This window comes from Mustela lutreola, chromosome 13 (genome assembly GCF_030435805.1).
Source record: "Mustela lutreola isolate mMusLut2 chromosome 13, mMusLut2.pri, whole genome shotgun sequence".
Lineage (NCBI taxonomy): Eukaryota > Metazoa > Chordata > Mammalia > Carnivora > Mustelidae > Mustela > Mustela lutreola.
Window position 1 is genome coordinate 31028231 of NC_081302.1, and position 20019 is coordinate 31048249.

The following is a 20019-nucleotide window of genomic DNA, read 5'->3' on the forward strand; positions in this document are numbered from 1 at the left end:
ATTCTCCTCTAGAGTGTGGTCCTGTCTGTACCTTGGTTTCAGGTTAGTGAAACCATGTTGGACTTTTGGTCTCTGGAATTGTGAGAATAAATAGGTGTTGTTCAGGCCACCAAGTGTGTAGCACTTTATGACAGCAGTCATAGGAAACGAACGTACATGGTGACATCCTTAAAAGGGATCTGAGTGTCCTTAAGCTTCCTATAGAAAGGAAACCCTCTCTGGAGTGGAGTGTGGGGCAAATGGAGAGCCTTGGGCAGGCTATACCTCTGATAGCTCTTCTTCTCTGCCTCCACCTCACTCTTGAACAACTTGAGCTCCTTGCCAAAGCATCTATTTCAAGGTTACCTGCCAACTAATTCAAGATTATTAGGCAAAAAGGAGTGATTCGTGTCTCTTTGGCTGTGTTGCTTCAAAGTTTCCAAGGTTGAGCATCTTAGCACAGCCCCATAACTAAATGCTTAGCAAAAATTTAAACAAAATGAAAGTTGTCTTAGATAAATTAGATGAAAACAAATCCTTAATATGAGCAGAAATAGGTCAGAATACCTTTGAAAGGACGTTGGAAATGTCAAAGAAACTGAGAACATGCTAGCATACATGAAGGGCTATGAATCTATTGAACTTTTTTTCGTAATAAGAAATTAAAACGGAATATCTCCAGGTTGGTTAAAGACAGTTTTGAAGTTTAGTTTGTCAAAATAGAAAACTAAAGGAATAGAAAAAATTCTCAGGTGGAGTTACGCTTCTCTAGTATAGATAAAATAATAAATTATGATAAAATGGGTTTTAGGTAAATGTGCCATTAAAGAGATGGAAGAGGAAATGAGTCCATATATTCCCAGGTGTGGTATGATGTAATTCTAATATTTAAAACAATGTAGATGTCTTTAACACTTATCATCCTAGTAAATGTAACCAATGAGACCACTATTTTACTCCAGCTCATGACCAAAAATCCTTCATCAGGAATGCATTCTGGTGGAACACCTAAATTCCTTCTGAAACTTCTACCCTTGCCACCCCAGTGATGGGTAATATTGAGGTCATTGTATACCATGCTTTCAATTCAATAAATACCCATTGACTATCTATTCTGTGTTAAGCACCATTAGAGTTTCTGCCCCAAGAAGCTCCACGAATCTGAGGTTTTGTGAATGGTAACTGTACGTGGGTGATCTATCATCATCATTTCTAAGCAAATGGGTCAGAGTGAAAGAATGATACTGTTTTCAAAGACTGCATCTGAATTAAGCTGCTGAAATTGTTTTGCCAATACAATAGATGTCTTGTCTAGCCACATTATTTCTTTTTTTTTTTCCAGTTTCGTTGATAAATAATCAACATATAGAACTGTGTAAGTTTCAGGTACACAGTATGGTAGCTGTGTCTTTCTTATTGGCAGCATGGGGAGCCATTCTTCATTCTCCAAAAGTTTCCTCTCTTGTGTTGACTGAAAATTTAAGGATAGTGTAATCATTATATGAACATAATGGGGCCATGTCCTCTGGTCCCAATCTTGGCTTTTATATGATACACATCCCTTATGTTTCACATCTATGCTGCACTGTGGATACCTATGCTTTCTACTTGTTTTTCACTTTTACTCTGCTAAAAATCAGGAAGTTAGACCTTGATGTTACATAAGAAATTTTGCGAGGGGGATGGAATGGCCTCATTGTGTTGCTCCATTGCAATGGCATCTGATTTGATTATTTATTTTTTTCAGTCTATGTAACTGAAGTTGCCTTGCCAGAAAAACTGTAATTCACAGAGCATCATGCCTGCTGCAGTGACACTATATGCATCAGGTCTGCTGGCGCACTGCCTGCAGAATATCAGCTCCAGGAGTCAGATCATCCTTGTTTCTAAGGACATGGCAAGGACATGGCCAAGGCCCCGGACATTTAGCAAGTTCAGGTAGAGGCTCCTAGTCAGGCCAGCTTGGTTTCTGGTCCTCTCAGAACCTTGACCTAGTGAACTGGTCTTTCAAGGACTGTGCCTCAGGGCCACTTCTCCACAAGTGGGCATCCTTCCTAGGATCCCAGTTCCTCCATGACCAGAGCTTTCCCTGGTTTGTGCCAGTCTGGTCAGGTATGAACTCTCCTCTTGTCTCTGAAGCCCAGACATCGGAACTGGACTCCAGCTCTTTGGTGTCAGACCTCTCTGCTTGATTTCCTTCATCTTTATTTCCTACTGAATAAGTTGCCGAGTTTCTTCCCTGGACCATGGTCCTTTCCAGTCTGCTTGAGAATCTGCTCTTGGCTGTTCACACCACTGACTCTGCTGCTCTTGACTCTCTTGGATAGGCAGAGGTAAGAACTTTTCTCCTTATCTACAATCTCCATCCCCATTGCCAAGTCCAAAACATGACATGGTCAGCTACTTCTTTCTATGTAAGTAAGAGACAGAGGCCATCTTGAACATGACGTCACTGCCTCTCTCCTCTGATTTCACTCCTTGGAGAGACTAGAGTTAACAGTCTATGAGATGTAGTTTTCAACCCCACCTGTGTGTTAGAATGATCAGAGTTTAAAAAATTACTGGTACTTGGTCTCCATGCAGTCGTGTGCAGCTGTGTTCAATAAGCAGCTCTGTGGGGTGGGGCTTGGGGCCAATGGCTGGTTCGTGAGCCATGTGAGCTGCCCCAACATCCACCGCCTCCATCCCTCTCCTAGCCCAACCCACCATAAATGATTCAGAATTGTTGAGGGTCAATCCAAGGAAATTTCTCACATCCAGCCCTGGTAACACAGCACGTGGCCCCTGGATTTATAACCTGTCTCTATCACTCAGTGTCTGTGTAACTTTGAAAACATTCTGCCTCAGTTGTCTCCAGCTGTAATATGGTGACATTAATTGTGCTGCCTCATAGGATAATTATGAAGATTAAATGCACCTGTGTAAGACTTCAGACGAATGCAGGGTGGTGAGCTCTTACTAGTCTCTTGTTTAGTTTCTCCCTCTCAAAGGGGCCTGCTGGAGAAGACTTTCCAGGTATAAATGGAAATTTTTATGGGTCCTCAGTTGTCCTCAGCGGCTCAGGAGTCCGTGTTGGAAAGAAATTAAGTCGAGTCTGGATTAAGAATTTAGACCGAGGACAAAGAAGAATTTTAATTGAGAACTAAAATGCACGGAACACTGTATTTCATGCCTTGCTCCCAGGCTGGAGCGAATAGGAGAGAGGCTGTTTCACCCATTGGAAACGTTTCTGTGGACTACCCCCCACCCCCGCCCTGCCCCAGTATGGCGCACCCAGGTTAAAAATACATGTTGCTTGGGCGGCACACATCACATAAAGGCACGTTCCTCTAAAGAAGCTCATCTCCACGGAGTAAGGACAGGCTAGGGCTTTGATGAATTCTGAAAGCAGAAATCAGTCCCTTGAAATGAATTTCTGAAGTAAGAGCTTAAGGGTTCAGATCCACTGCTCATATCGTTAAAAAGCTTGCTCTCTTAAGGAAACCCTGCTCGCTTGAAATCATAGCAGCAGGCACCTTAGAGATCATTCCTTATTCACCTAAAAGAGAAGAACTTATTGCTAACTAGGTCTGGGGTTTAATAAGCAAGTTCTGAACAAGCCCCTGGCATTTTCTCAAATGTCCTTAGGCTCTCAGTTTTTCCCTCCTTCAATGGAGACTTCTGAATGGATTTTTAAAAAATTGGCTGCAAGTTCCCGTTAGTCACACGTTGCCAGGTCACTCTGAACAAAGGGACACTTACTGAACAAGACGATAAAGGGAAATCATAGACGTTTATTTCTAAATAACGACACTGCACCGGCTTAGAAATATGTCCTTTTGTAGCAAATAACGACACCGCACCGGCTTAGAAATATGTCCTTTTGTAGCAACACGGGCTTTGCCAGTGTATGTAGGATTCTGAGCAGAAGCAAGCTGGGGTCAACGTTGAGTGATCATGAGGGACCGTCCTGCAGAGATGACCCACATTCTCACAGCTTTGGACAGGGAGAGCTGTTGACAGTGGAAGAAGTAAGAGACCAGAACAATTATGCTCCTACATTGGACAGTTTCCTCTGCGGTTCAGAAATCTGGAATTTGATCTTTTCAAAAAGTTTTAAAATTAAAAAAATTTTAAAAAAATGTTTAAAAATTTAAAAAATTCTACGCGTAATATGAAATATCAAGGAGGGGAGGGAAGAGAGCAGCCTGGTTTACTGTTCTTATACCTTGTGGGATGTTGCTTGTTGTGCTTTCTGTGCGGTCTCCCGTGAAACGTCACGGTCAGGGTGGAAGTTAGGTTTCGTGATGCATGTAAGTGCTGGGCTGATACTTATCAAAACTGTTTAGTGCAGCTAGTTCTTACTCCAAACCTCTTGGTCAGTTTTTGTTGTTGTTGTTGCTTGAAGATTTTGCTTATTTATTTGACAGAGAGATCACGAGCAGGGGAAGCAGCAGGCAGAGGAAGAGGGAGAAGCAGGCTTCCCACCAAGCAGGGAGCCCAACTTGGACCTTGATCCCAGGACCCTGAGATCATGACCTCAGCCAGAGGCCTCTGGTTGACCCAGTAAGCCACCCAGGTGCCCCCTCTTGGTGCGTAGTTTTAGACCCATCCTGCTAATGAAGACTGGATGAAAGCAATAGCTTCCTAAGGACATTTACCTGTTTAGGTGTTTGCTTTGCCCATTCTTCTATAAACTCCACTGAGCATAGAAACAGCATTTTAATTCCTCTTTACATCTATCACCAAGCAGGGTCCCCTGGTGCACAGAGGAATACTGTAAGTCTGCCCCTGGAAATAGAGCAACATTAACATTCTATAATCATATAATTATAGTTCCTATCAGGCTAGCTTTTCAAATTTCTTGTTGATAGGAAATCAAGTAACAATTTCTATGTTACCCCATCTCAGCACTTGATAGTTGCTAGACAAACATTTGTTTTATTCTCCCCTTTTGTGCCGTTCTGGCGGTAGGCCAAGGAGGGCTGGTTGTGAGGTGGGGAGTTATGGCAGAGTATGTGATATGTTCTGGGGTTCTCTGGTACGTGTGCAGTTTGCTATCGCAAGTGGTACAATTAATGTCAAATGGAATCAGATGTGCTAATGAGGACTGCTACCATATCATTTGAGAATCTTTTATATCATTGTCTCTACGGGAAATTCACTACATTCTAAATAATTTACCAGCATCTTTTCGGCCCACACCGGTCTGTATTTTGTCTGAAATGCATGGGACTCATATAAGCATTTTCAACTTAAGTATGTTGAAATTATTCAAGACGTTAAGGTTTTCTGAGGAAATGCTGAATATTTTCTCTTTCCACCTTCATTTTAGTATTCATGAGGTAGTATTTGCATGGCACAAGTTTACACAGGAAATAGTATCATGATGAATCACACTAAAGGAGAGACCTGATGATGTTTCAAAACACAACATCTTGTGGGAGAAGCAGGCCCAGAGAACTTGCCCTCAGATAAGACCGAAGCTGAAGCCCTTGCTTAGAAAACGTGTGGAAATCCTTGCCCAAAGATGCTATAGTTTCAGGAAAAAAAAAAAAAAAAAAAAAAAAAAAGGCATGAAGTAGCCAGACAAAAGTCCCAACTAAACAGGGAAGAGTCAGCTTCTTTCACAGAAGGAACCCAGGAGCCTGGAGACACCAGGTTCTACCTCAGAGGTTCGGCTGGGACATCACAGAGAAGCTAGAAAAGATGCTCTTCGAAGGCTCCCACTGACACTCCTTTGAAGTTGTAAGAGTTTCTTCAAAGTATTCTGAGGTTTAAAAGCCTCCTTCTTTCAAGCGCCGACTGGAAGATGGGGACTGATTGAACCCAGCTGAACCAGAGCACTTACTTACCTTTTCTACCCACTCAATTCTCCAGACAGAATTCTTGGTGCTTTAAGTGTGGGTTAAAGCGGCTAAATGTGGCATTTGGATGAAGAGAAAACTATAGTTTTCCTTCTGGGCTATCGAGATGTGGGAAGAAACTATTGGAGGCATGCAAAACAAAACAAGACAGAACAGAACAAAACTCCAACACAAACTGCAAATCAGGAGAAAAGGAAATGATCAACCTGGTGACCTTGGAGAACCCCCTGAAAATGCTTCCAGTCAGACTTCGCTATTCTATTTGAAATCTCGTTTCTGCCCTGGGTTGATAGTTTTAGTTCTTTTTCTATCCCTTTCATCTTTATTTTTTGGCTGGTTTCATATCCCCGAGTTTGCAATCTCTTCAGGTGGATGTCTTCTCTGTGCTAATATGGTTTATTGTTTGGGGCGTGAGCAGGAGATCTGGTCTTCCAAAGCAGTGATTGGTCCTAGTGCTTGAGACTAGCACCAGCCACTGAGTGAGTGAGGAATTACAGGCTGTAGGAGCTGGAGAAACTCTCTCATGGGAACTGCCAGGGGAAGAGGTCTTAGGACAGGGAAAGAAGTTGGAGACTGGATTAGGTATATGCATAAATATCTCACAGAGGTCCCCAGGTGAGGTAGACTGAGCCAGCCCTGTGGAAGGGGCAGAAATAGGTTGGAATTTGAAGGAGAATCCACTTTGGGATATTCAGGGAGGGAGGACCTAATTCCAGAACAGGGTAATCTTCAGTGGCCAAAGATAGCCACCGCCAGAGTCTTCTAAGTAACATTTGCCTCCATTAGTCCCTTGGATTCTAATTCCCCATGTGTACACGACTCATATGCTTTACTCCATAGATGCAGTTTAAGAACAACTTCAATGTTTCGATCCATGATAATACCTCTATTAGGAAGCACTAACCACCTTGTAATATAGTAACTGAACCCTGTTTTCCTTCCACTTGGGACTGCGTGCTCCCAGGGCACTGGCCATATTTCATTCGTCTGTGATATTCAGCGGATGCCACACCCTGGGCACTGAAATATTGGTTGAACTAAAATGTTACATTAGTGTAACATTTAGTTGTTACAGTGTGTTGTTATAGTTGAGGTACAAGCACCAAAAGGAAAAGCAGCACTGGGATAAAGATAAAGAGGAAGAGAATATGCTGTGGTACGTTATGTCCATTTCCCAAAATAGACATGATTTCACCTACCATCCTTTACAAATGTTGTGCCTTCTCTTAGACCAGGACTGAATATTCTCCTCTTATTTGAGGTATGATTGCAAATATGATCATTGAAGATTGAAAAATGTAGTAGGGAAAGGTTGACAAGGACCATAAAGAAAGGCTCCAAAGTATTTATAGAACAATTTATTAGACATGAATGCCAAGTGCTCAGAAACAGGTGGTGCCCTGCAGCTGACAAAAAACGTGTAATAAAAAAAAATTAAAATGCCAGGAAAGAAAGGTCTAAAGGAGGGAGGCAGAGAAGCAAAAGGCAAGTCAGAATTAACAGAACTTCCCGGGATGGGGAGTGAATAAATGTGCTGATCTTATTCTGACTGGACAATCTTGAGATTTCCTTTATTTTTTAAAAGCACTTGGGCACATGGGACTCCTGGGTGGCTCAGTCGGTTAAGCGTCTGCCTTCAGCTCAAGTCATGGTCAAGCCCTGCGCACTGGGCTCCCTGCTCTGTGGGAGGCTGTTCCTCCCTCTCCACCCCGCTCATGCTCTCTCTCGCTCTCTCTGTCTCTCTCTCTCTCTCAAATAAATAAATGAGATCTTTAAAAAGAAGAACACACTGGGCACGTTATTTAGTGGAATAGAAACACAAGACATTTTTCAGTAACTAATGGTAGAGTTGATAAGATCATTGCAATGATTTTTCTCTAGCTATTGTGACAAGAGCATTGATTCTTCACTGATATGGTTTAAGAATATAATGCACTACTTCCTTCGCTCAGAAAAATACTGTAGTATTTAAAAACTGAAACCCAGTATTGATGAAAGGGTATTTATTTCACTAAAAAACAATTAATTAATTAATGTTTCTATTTTTTATTATTATATTCAGTTAGCCAACATATAATACATCCTTAATTTGTGATGTAGTGTTCAATGATTTGTTAATTGCATATAACACCCAGTGCTCATCACAACACATGCCCTCCTTAATACCTATCACCCTGTGACCCCACTCCTACCCTCCTCCCTTCTGTAACCTTCAGTTTGTTTCCCAGAGTCCAGAATCTCTCATGGTTTTTCTCCCTCTCTGATTCCTTCCCATTCAGTTTTCCATCCCCTCCGATATGGTCCTCTGCGCTTAGCTTCTTTTAATAGCAAATTTCCTTTGTGTATTTTTAAAAGATTTTATTTATTTATTTGAGAGAGAGAGTAAGTGAGCAAAAGAGAGCATTGCTGGCTGAGCAGGGAGCCCATTGCAGAGCTCAAGGCCAGAACACTAGGATCATGACCTGAGCCGAAGGTGGACACTTAAATGACTGAGTCACCCAGGCACCCCTTTTCCTTGTGTGTTTAAAGTAGCATTCCTACTGTAGAAATTCTCAAAAAGATTTTAATTCATGTTTGTGGAAATTCAAGAAATATTTGCTTGCTTCTCATTCAAAGCATTTGCCTTAGGGACATAGAATTATGGAAATGAAAGACTACTTTGTAGCTGTGAGACCTTGAACATCTTATTTAACTGCTCTGCTCTGACTCAATCTATTAAAAAAAAAAAAAAAAAAAGGAGCTGAGACAGGTATTTCTAAGAGAGCTTTTGGTTATGTTCTCCATAGGTATACAATTCTGCTCCATACAAAGCAAGTTCTCGAGATGATAAACTTTTTTCCCCATGTTATTGAAGGAATATATTTCTGTGTTCTGGAAGACGACCCAGCCAAAGAGCCAAAAAGGTGTGCTTGCCCAATTCTAACAAATCCTCCTGTGTCTATCCTTCCCATCCCGGTAGCGGTCATGTGCTGTGGTGTGATGAGAAGAGGGGAAATCAGTAGAGCTCTACCTGAATTCTTCCACGTTCTTTTGTTCCAAGAGTGCTCTTGCAAGGAGCAGTCATGTTCCTGGGGCGTCTGGGTGACTCAGTGGGTTAAGCCCCTGCCTTCGGCTCAGGTAATGATCTTAGGGTCCTGGGATCGAGCCCCACATTGGGCTCTTTGCTGAGCAGGGAGCCTGTTTCCCCATCTTTCTCTGCCTGCCTATTTGCCTACTTGTGATCTCTGTCTGTTGAATAAATAAATAAAATCTTAAAAAAAAAAAAGAAAAATGACCCCTGAACAAATCATCCGAATCAACACATATAACAAAAAGTTTTATAATTAATTAATCAAACCAAAGGACGACAAATGTGCATTACCACAACATCCTGTGCTCCTTTTCTGTTTGCATGCATCTCACTTGCATGGCTCTGTGAAGCTAGGCACTGCCTCTGTCTTGTAGAAGGAGTAAAAATATAAATGCTGGAAACTTAGAGAAGAATAGGATAGCATTTGCATGATTCTTATTTCTTCTGCTGAATTTGAATTCCAGATTGATACTTTGGTTGGCCTATTTTACTAGCCTGGCAGCATCTTTATTTCTCTACATTTTTCAGAACAGGAAATGTATTTTTAGCACAATTTTAGTCCAGTAGGCCGTCTTCTATAATTCATGTGGTTAATCTTAACATTGAATGTTGCTGGAGAAAACGAGAATCAATGAATGGCAACATATACCCACCATTTCCCATGTCAGGATTTTGCTGTAAAGGCTTAGCCCCAGGTGGTTGGTAACTTTTTGGTGTTCCAAAATGGATTTCTGTGTACTTCCCTCTAGAACTTTAATGTATGTTACATCAAGAGATTTTCTCAGTCTATTTTAATTTTTGATTTCCTTATCTGTCTCCTACATTTCTCTGAATTTGTGGTGATTTGGGACCATAAGTAAGAGAAATAAAGACCATAAGCCCACAGGAAAGGAATGGCTATGGGAAGGGATGATCAGAAATGACTTAATTTAAAAAATGAGTGAGGAAAAGGTGCTAACAAGGGAGCTAGGGAAGGGTTAGAGAGAGGGCAAAAGCCAAGTCAAGAAAGAAGAGTGATAGAGACGAGAAGAGAAAGAATTTATATTAATTAGAATGTGTGAGTTTATACTAAACGATGGTCAAATGTCTGTTTTCAATTAGTTAACAAGTATTCTAGAAGAGGTGTTGAGTAAAAATCTGTAATTACAAAATATGTGCTCATTGAAATTAGTGAAACAATCCAAAGATGTACCAAGATATGATCTTTTCTCATTCCTTCTATACCCAGATATTTCAAACTGATACATATATGTTGGGTGTTAAAGTTCTGGGACTTTCTCAGTGCTCATAGAAATGTATACACACCTACAGGATCTCATTTGCTCTTTTACAAAGTAGTTATCATATGATCCTTACTTGCATGCAAATTAGTTATGCATCCTGGATATCCATAAGTGAATAGATACTGATCTAAATGTTTTCCTTTCTTTTCTTAATTTAAAATTTTATTTTATTGTAATAAGCACACTGAACATGAGATCTACCCTCTTAACAGATTTTTAGATGACAATATAATGTTATCTAGAGGCATAATCTAGATACTCTAGATCTCTAGAACTTACTCATCTTAACCTCAACTTTTTTTTTTTTAAGATTTTATTTATTTATTTGACAGACAGAGATCACAAGTAGGCAGAGAGGCAGGCAGAGAGAGAGGAGGAAGCAGGCTCCCTGCCAAGCAGAGAGCCCAATGCGAGGCTTGATCCCAGGACCCTGAGATCATGACTTGAGCCGAAGGCAGAGGCTTAACCCACTGAGTCACCCAGGTGCCCCTTAACCTCAACTTTATACCCATTGATTTGCACCTCCCCATTTCCCCCTTCCTTTCTCTCTTGTTTCAAAAGTCACATCTATAGAATGGATATTCCACAATGTGTTTCACTATTTCTGTATTGATGACATTCATTTTTTTTTTCCAGGGCTTTTTCTTTTTCCCTTTTTATTGCTACAAAAATCATTGCAACAATCATCCTTGTATTTATCATTATGCATTGATGTTTTTGTTTCTATAGAATAGGTTTTCCAAAGTGAAATTGTTTGGTCAAAAGATATGTATATTTTGAAGTTTATAGCAATTGCAGGACCTCTCAATATTAGCTTATTGCAAGGAGCTTGTGTTCCAGCAAGAAAATGCGAGAGTGCTCTTCTCCCCACATCTTCATCAGCACTGAATGCCATACATCTTATTTTTACTGATGTGGGTGAAAAGGGCCACTTCAATTGTTCTATAGTTTCTACTTCTCTAGGTTCTCATGAAGCCAGGAATCTTTCCACATTTATTGGCCAGTTGGGCATATTTATTTATTTAAAGATTTATTTATTTATTTATTTATTTGACAGAGATCACAAGTAGGCAGAGAGGCAGGCAGAGAGAGAGGGGGGTGCAGGCTCCCTGCTGAGCAGAATGCCCGATGCGGGACTTGATCCCAGGACCCTGAGATCATGAGGAGCCAAAGGCAGAGGCTTAACCCACTGAGCCACCCAGGCATCCCTGAATGGTCTATTTATAGCTTCTGTCCATTTTTCTTTCATTTCTTCATTATTTTTCAAATTAGAGGCATTCTTTTGGCTTGTCAGATATAGAAGTCCTTTGTCACATGAACTGCAAATATTTTCCTAGTTTATCATTGTTTATTTTGACTTTGTTTACAGAGGATTTGACATCTATATATATGTTTTAATTTTGTGAAGTCAAAATATGTCTCTTATTTATGGCTTCAGACCATTATGTCTTGCATAGAAAGTGTTTCTCTACTTCAAGCTTGTGAAAATTTCTTAATTTTCTAATTTTTAGAAACTTCAAAAATATTTTTGCATTAAAATTTTACCCATCTGGAATTCATTTTGGCATATGGTGCGAGGTAGATCCAGCTTGTTTTCTTGTAGATGGCCAATTATGCCAAGATCATTTATTAATAAACCAACTATTTCCCACCAAATTAAAATGTCACTTTTGTGGATTATTTCTTGACTCTACTTTGTTCCACAAATATATTTACCTATTTCTGTTGTCAGTCCCAGAGATTATCAATGACTTTACAGTAAATTTAAATATCTGTAAAGGCATATATCCCCCTTACCATTTTTCTTTGTTCACAATCTTCTTTTCTATTATTGACCCTTTTTTATCTTACAAATCCTAAAAAAATTTTATCCATCTTCTCTCCCCCACAAAGCCCCAACAGAATCATCAAAATTAGGATTCTAACTGAAATTACATTAAATTAATTTGGCTGAATTAAATATTTGACAAAAGCTTCTACTTTTTGTAAATATTGTTTAGGTATTTGTGCATTCATTAGACCCATTTTTGTTTGCTATTCTAATTGATTTTCTAATATTGATTCCCCACCATTTCTTTTCTTTTATAAAATTTTTTATTTTTTATAAACATATATTTTTATCCCCAGGGGTAAGGTCTGTGAATCACCAGGTTTACACACTTCACAGCACTCACCAAAGCACATACCCTCCCCAATATCCATAATCCCACCCCCTTCTCCCAAACCCCCTCTCCTCAGCAACCCTCAGTTTGTTTTGTGAGATTAAGAGTCACTTATGGTTTGTCTCCCTCCCAATCCCATCTTGTTACATTTATTCTTCTCCTACCCACTTAAGCCCCCATGTTGCATCACCACTTCCTCATATCAGGGAGATCATGTGATAGTTGTCTTTCTCTGCTTGACTTATTTAGCTAAGCATGATACACTCTAGTTCCATCCATGTTGTCGCAAATGGCAAGATTTCATTTCTTTTGATGGCTGCATAGTATTCCATTGTGTATATATACCACATCTTCTTGATCCATTCATCTGTTGATGGACATCTAGGTTCTTTCCATAGTTTGGCTATTGTGGACATTGCTGCTATAAACATTCGGGTGCACGTGCCCCTTTGGATTACTACGTTTGTATCTTTAGGGTAAATACCCAGTAGTGCAATTGCTGGGTCATAGGGTAGCTCTGTTTTCAACTTTTTGAGGAACCTCCATGCTGTTTTCCAGAGTGGCTGCACTTGCTAGCATTCCCACCAACAGTTAAGGAGGGTTCCCCTTTCTCCGCATCCTCGCCAGCATCTGTCATTTCCTGACTTGTTTATTTTAGCCATTCTGACTGGTGTGAGGTGATATCTCATTGTGGTTTTGATTTGTATTTCCCTGATGCCGAGTGATATGGAGCACTTTTTCATGTGTCTGTTGACCATCTGGATGTCTTCTTTGCAGAAATGACTGTTCATGTCCTCTGCCTATTTCTTGATTGGATTATTTGTTCTTTGGGTGTTGAGTTTGTTAAGTTCTTTATAGATTCTGGACACTAGTCCTTTATCTGATATGTCGTTTGCAAATATCTTCTCCCATTCTGTCAGTTGTCTTTTGATTTTGTTAACTGTTTCCTTTGCTGTGCAAAAGCTTTTGATCTTGATGAAATCCCAATAGTTCATTTTTGCCCTTGCTTCCCTTGCCTTTGGCGTTGTTCCTAGGAAGATGTTGCTGCGGCTGAGGTCGAAGAGGTTGCTGCCTGTGTTCTCCTCAAGGATTTTGATGGATTCCTTTCGCACATTGAGGTCCTTCATCCATTTTGAGTCTATTTTCGTGTGTGGTGTAAGGAAATGGTCCAATTTCATTTTTCTGCATGTGGCTGCCCAATTTTCCCAGCACCATTTATTGAAGAGGCTGTCTTTTTTCCATAGGACATTCTTTCCTGCTTTGTCAAAGATTAGTTGACTGTAGAGTTGAGGGTCTATTTCTGGGCTCTCTATTCTGTTCCATTGATCTATGTGTCTGTTTTTGTGCCAGTACCATGCTGTCTTGATGATGACAGCTTTGTAATAGAGCTTGAAGTCTAGAATTGTGATGCCACCAACTTTGGCTTTCTTTTTCAATATCCCTTTGGCTATTCGAGGTCTTTTCTGGTTCCATATAAATTTTAGAATTATTTGTTCCATTTCTTTGAAAAAGATGGATGGTACTTTGATAGGAATTGCATTAAATGTGTAGATTGCTTTAGGTAGCATATACTTTTTCACAATATTTATTCTTCCAATCCAGGAGCATGGAACATTTTTCCATTTCTTTGTGTCTTCCTCAATTTCTTTCATGAGTACTTTATAGTTTTCTGAGTATAGATTCTTAGCCTCTTTGGTTAGGTTTATTCCTAGGTATCTTATGGTTTTGGGTGCAATTGTAAATGGGTTTGACTCCTTAATTTCTCTTTCTTCTGTCTTGTTGTTGGTGTAGAGAAATGCAACTGATTTCTGTGCATTGATTTTATATCCTGACACTTTACTGAATTCCTGTGCAAGTTCTAGCAGTTTTGGAGTGGAGTCTTTTGGGTTTTTCACATATAGTATCATATCATCTGCGAAGAGTGATAATTTGACTTCTTCTTTGCCAATTTGGATGCCTTTAATTTCCTTTTGTTGTCTGATTGCTGAGGCTAGGACCTCTAGTGCTATGAATAGCAGTGGTGATAATGGACATCCCTGCCGTGTTCCTGACCTTAGCAGAAAAGCTTTCAGTTTTTCTCCATTGAGAATGATATTTGCAGTGGGTTTTTCATAGATGGCTTTGATGATATTGAGGTATGTGCCCTCTATCCCTACACTTTGAAGAGTTTTGATCAGGAAGGGATGCTGTACTTTGTCAAATGCTTTTTCAGCATCTATTGAGAGTAACATATGGTTCTTGTTCTTTCTTTTATTGATGTGTTGTATCACATTGACTGATTTGCGGATGTTGAACCAGCCTTGCAGCCCTGGAATAAATCCCACTTGGTCGTGGTGAATAATCCTTTTAATGTACTGTTGAATTCTGTTGGCTAGTATTTTGTTGAGTATTTTCGCATCTGTGTTCATCAAGGATATTGGTCCATAGCTCTCTTTTTTGATGGGATCCTTGTCTGGTTTTGGGAACAAGGTGATGTTGGCCTCTTAAAATGAGTTTGGAAGTTTTCCTTCCATTTCTATTTTTTGGAACAGTTTCAGGAGAATAGGAATTAGTTCTTCTTTAAATGTTTGGTAGAATTCCCCTGGGAAGCCATCTGGCCATGGGCTTTTGTTTGTTTGGAGATTTTTAATGACTGTTTCAATCTCCTTACTGGTTATGGGTCTGTTCAGGCTTTCTATTTCTTCCTGGTTCAGTTGTGGTAGTTTATATGTTTCTAGGAATGCATCCATTTCTTCCAGATTGTCAAATTTATTGGCGTAGAGTTGCTCATAATATGCTCTTATAATAGTTTGTATTTCTTTGGTGTTAGTTGTGATCTCTCCTCTTTCATTCATGATTTTATTTATTTGGGTCCTTTCTCTTTTCTTTTTGATAAGTCGGGCCAGGGGTTTATCAATTTTATTAATTCTTTCAAAGAACCAGCTCCTAGTTTCGTTGATTTGTTCTGTTGTTTTTTTGGTTTCTATTTCATTGATTTCTGCTCTGATCTTTATGATTTCTCTTCTCCTGCTGGGCTTAGGGTTTCTTTCTTGTTCTTTCTCCAGCTCCTTTAGGTGTAGGGTTAGGTTGTGTACCTGAGACCTTTCTTGTTTCTTGAGAAAGGTTTGAACCACTATATATTTTCCTTTCAGGACTGCCTTTGTTGTGTCCCACAGATTTTGAACCGTTGTATTTTCATTATCATTTGTTTCCATGATTTTTTTCAATTCTTCTTTAATTTCCCGGTTGACCCATTCATTCTTTAGAAGGATGCTGTTTAGTCTCCATGTATTTGGGTTCCTTCCAAACTTCCTCTTGTGGTTGAGTTCTAGCTTTAGAGCATTGTGTTCTGAAAATATGCAGGGAATGATCCCCCTCTTTTGATACGGGTTGTGTCCTGATTTAGGACTGAGGATGTGATCTATTCTGGAGAATGTTCCATGTGCACTAGAGAAGAATGTGTATTCTGTTGCTTTGGGATGAAATGTTCTGAATATATCTGTGATGTCCATCTGGTCCAGTGTGTCGTTTAAGGCCTTTATTTCCTTGCTGATCTTTTGCTTGGATGATCTGTCCATTTCAGTGAGGGGAGTGTTAAAGTCCCCTACTATTATTGTATTATTGTTGATGTGTTTCTTTGATTTTGTTATTAATTGGTTTATATAGTTGGCTGCTCCCACGTTGGGGGCATAGATATTTAAAATTGTTAGATCTTCTTGTTGGACAGACCCTTTGAGTATAATATAGTGTCCTTCCTCATCTCTTATTATAGTCTTTGGCTTAAAATCTAATTGATCTGATATAAGGATTGCCACTCCTGCTTTCTTCTGATGTCCATTAGCATGGTAAATTCTTTTCCACCCCCTCACTTTAAATCTGGAGGTGTCTTCAGGCTTAAAATGAGTTTCTTGAAGGCAACATATAGATGGGTTTTGTTTTTTTATCCATTCTGATACCCTGTGTCTTTTGACAGGGGCATTTAGCCCATTAACATTCAGGGTAACTATTGAGAGATATGAATTTAATGCCATTATATTGCCTGTAAGGTGACTGTTACTGTATATGGTCTCTGTTCCTTTCTGATCTACCACTTGTAGGCTCTCTCTTTTCTTAGAGGACCCCTTTCAATATTTCCTGTAGAGCCGGTTTGGTGTTTGCAAATTCTTTCAGTTTTTGTTTGTCCTGGAAGCTTTTAATCTCTCCTTCTATTTTCAATGATAGCCTAGCTGGATATAGTATTCTTGGCTGCATGTTTTTCTCGTTTAGTGCTCTGAAAATATCATGCCAGCTCTTTCTGCCCTGCCAGGTCTCTGTGGATAAGTCAGCTGCCAATCTAATATTTTTACCATTGTATGTTATAGACTTCTTTTCCCGGGCTGCTTTCAGGATTTACTCTTTGTCACTGAGACTTGTAAATTTTACTATTAGGTGATGGGGTGTGGGCCTATTCTTATTGATTTTGAGGGGCGTTCTCTGAACCGCCTGAATTTTGATGCTTGTTCCCTTTGCCATATTGGGGAAATTCTCCCCAATAATTCTCTCCAGTATACCTTCTGCTCCCCTCTCTCTTTCTTCTTCTTCTGGAATCCCAATTATTCTAATGTTGTTTCATCTTATGGTGTCACTTATCTCTTGAATTCTCCCCTCGTGGTCCAGTAGCTGTTTGTCCCTCTTTTGCTCAGCTTCTTTATTCTCTGTCATTTGGTCTTCTATATCACTAATTCTTTCTTCTGCCTCATTTATCCTAGCAGTGAGAGCCTCCATTTTTGATTGCATCTCATTAATAGCTTTTTTGATTTCAACGTGGTTAGATTTTAGTTCTTTTATTTCTCCAGAAAGGGCTTTTATATCTCTCGAGAGGGTTTCTCTAATATCTTCCATGCCTTTTTCGAGCCTGGCTAGAACCTTGAGACTTGTCATTCTGAACTCTAGATCTGACCTATTACCAATGACTGTATTGATTAGGTCCCTAGCCTTAGGTATTGCCTCTTGTTCTTTTCTTTGTGTTGAATTTTTCCTTCTTGTTATTTTGTCCAGATAAGAGTATATGAAGGAGCAAGTAAAATACTAAAAGGGTGGCAACAACCCCAGGAAAATATGCTTTAACCAAATTAGAAGAGATCCCAAATCGTGATGGGGGAGAAAGGGGATAAAAAGAGGTTCAAAAAGGAAGAAAGAAAAAAAAAGAAAAAAGAAAAACAAAAAGAAAAGAATTTTAAAAAAATGAAAACAAATAAGAAAAATATTAAAAAGAAAAAATATATATATTAGATAAACTGGTTAAAAAACGTTAAAAAAGAAAAAGGTAAAAGTTCAAAAAAAAATTTTACCAGAAGGCGAGAAAAAAAACAAAAAATGAAAAAGAAAAAAATTAAATTAACTGCAAGACTAAAAAAAATCACAGCGAAAAAGCCCTGAGTTCCGTGCTCTGCTTTCTCCTCCTTGGAATTCTGCTGCTCTCCTTGGTATTGAAACCGCACTCCTTGGTAGGTGAACTTGGTCTTGGCTGGATTTCTTGTTGATCATCTGGGGGAGGGGCCTGTTGTAGTGATTCTCAAGTGTCTTTGCCCCAGGCGGAATTGTACCGCCCTTACCAGGGGCCGGGGTGAGTAATCCGCTCGGGTTTGCTTTCAGGAGCTTTTGTTCCCTGAGCGCTTTCCGTAGAGTTCTGGAGGACGGGAATACAAATGGTGGCCTCCTGGTCTCCAGCCCGGAGGAGCCGAGAGCCCAGGGCCACACTCCTCATTGCGCCCTCAGAGAACAGCGCCAGTTACTCCCGTCTGCCTGACCTCCGGCCGCGCTCCGAGCTCACCGAGCCTGCGACCGGTTCAAGGTAACACCGAGCTGCGAGCTTACTGTCGGCTCTATCTCTGTAGCCGGCTTTCCCGTTCCAATACCTGTAAGCTCTGCGACACTCAGACACCCCCGATCCTTCTGTGACCCTGCGGGACCTGAGGCCACGCTGACCCCGCGTGGGCTTCGCTCCGGTTTAGCCTCTGGAGCGATGTGCCTCAGTGGAACAGACTTTTAAAACTCCTGATTTTGTGCGCCGTTGCTCCGCCGCTTTCTGGGAGCTGGCCCCTCCCCCCGGGGTCTATCTTCCCGTCGCTTTGGATTCACTTCTCCGCCGGTCCTACCTTTCAGAAAGTGGTTGTTTTTCTGTTTCCAGAATTGCTGTTCTTCTCTTCGATCTGCTGATGGATTTTCAGGTGTTTGCAATCTTTAGATAAGCTATCTAGCTGATCTCCGGCTAGCTGAAGTAGTCTCAGCCTGCTACCTCTCCGCCATCTTGACTCCTCTCCCCCACCATTTATTTTCTAACTAGTTGTAACTTTTATGTATGGTGGAGGACACTATACATGGAAATCATAAATGCATATATTAGTGAATTATCACCACTATATTATCAAGATTTAAAATTTTTGTCATTCTGGTGCACTTAGAGTGATACTGACTTATGATCTCAGGTTGTGTTTCTTGGTTACTACTGAGGTTGGACAGTTTTCATAACTTTGCTGACCGTGTGGTTATCCTTTTTGAACCTTTTGGTTATCCTATTCAAGTGAGTAGAATTGTATCTTTAATGATGATTTATAAGAGTTCTGCAGTCTGTGTTTGGGTCTTTTGTTGCAAGTAAGTGTTGCAAACATCGTCTCCAATCCTATATCTTGCCTATGTACTTTTTTTCTTTTGAATCTTCCAGTAGAGGTTCTTAATTTCACTATAATCTATCAATCTTATTCCCTATCATTAGGACTTTTATATTCGGGTGAAACTACTTCAAGATGCTAAAGATATATACTAACATTTTCATCTAGGAAGTTTGTTCGGCATTTCACATTGAAGTCTTCAATCTACCTAAAATTGATTTTTCTATATAATATAAGGTAGGGATGCAGTTTCATTTATTTAGAATATCTAATTGACCCAGAACCATTTATTGAAGTAGTCTCTTTCCCCCTAGTGCTCTGCAGTGTTATCTTTATCATAAATCCGGTCATCGAACATGTGTAAATTTCTTTCTGGCCTCTTTAATAGTTGTATTGGTGTATCTGTCTATCCTTGAGGCAATATTGAGCTGTTTTAGTGACTGCAGTTTTATGTCTAGGTAAGTTAGTACTCTTATTTTGTTTTTCATCTTGGCTATTCTGGGTCTTTTGCATTTTATTTTATTTTTTAAGATTTTATTTATTTATTTGAGAGAAAAAGAGAGATCAGGAGTTGAGGGCAGAGGCAGAGTGAGAGGGAGAAGCAGACTTCCCACTGAGCATGCTCAATCCCAGGACCTGAGGTCATGACCTGAGCTGAAGGCAGAGGCTTAACCCACTGAGACACCCAGGCACCCTGGTCTTTTGCATTTTAATATGGAGTTTAGATTGCCACCTTCTACCAAAAGCTGTAGAAATTCTCAACCATAAACAAATTTTGAATCCATAGATAAATTTTAGAAGAGTTGACATTTTTATAACATTGAGTTTTCCAATTCATGAGAATGATTACATGCCTCCATTTATTTAGGTCTTATTTAATTTCTTTCAGTAATATTTTATAATTTATTGATTCCTAGGTTTTTGATATTTTGATGCCATTGTGATATTTCAAAATATTTTACAATTATTTGCTTATTCCATAGAAACAAAATTGATTTATATATTTATTATTTTTTGTATCCAGAACTCTTGCTAATACAACATTAATTC

The 20019-nt window shown here is 39.8% G+C and overlaps 1 long non-coding RNA gene across 2 annotated transcripts in view; it reads left to right on the top strand.

Annotated features, from left to right (window-relative positions):
* Positions 1–20019, top strand: part of LOC131813830 (uncharacterized) — a 138857-nt gene that overhangs the window by 108915 nt on the left and 9923 nt on the right. The window lies entirely within an intron of this gene.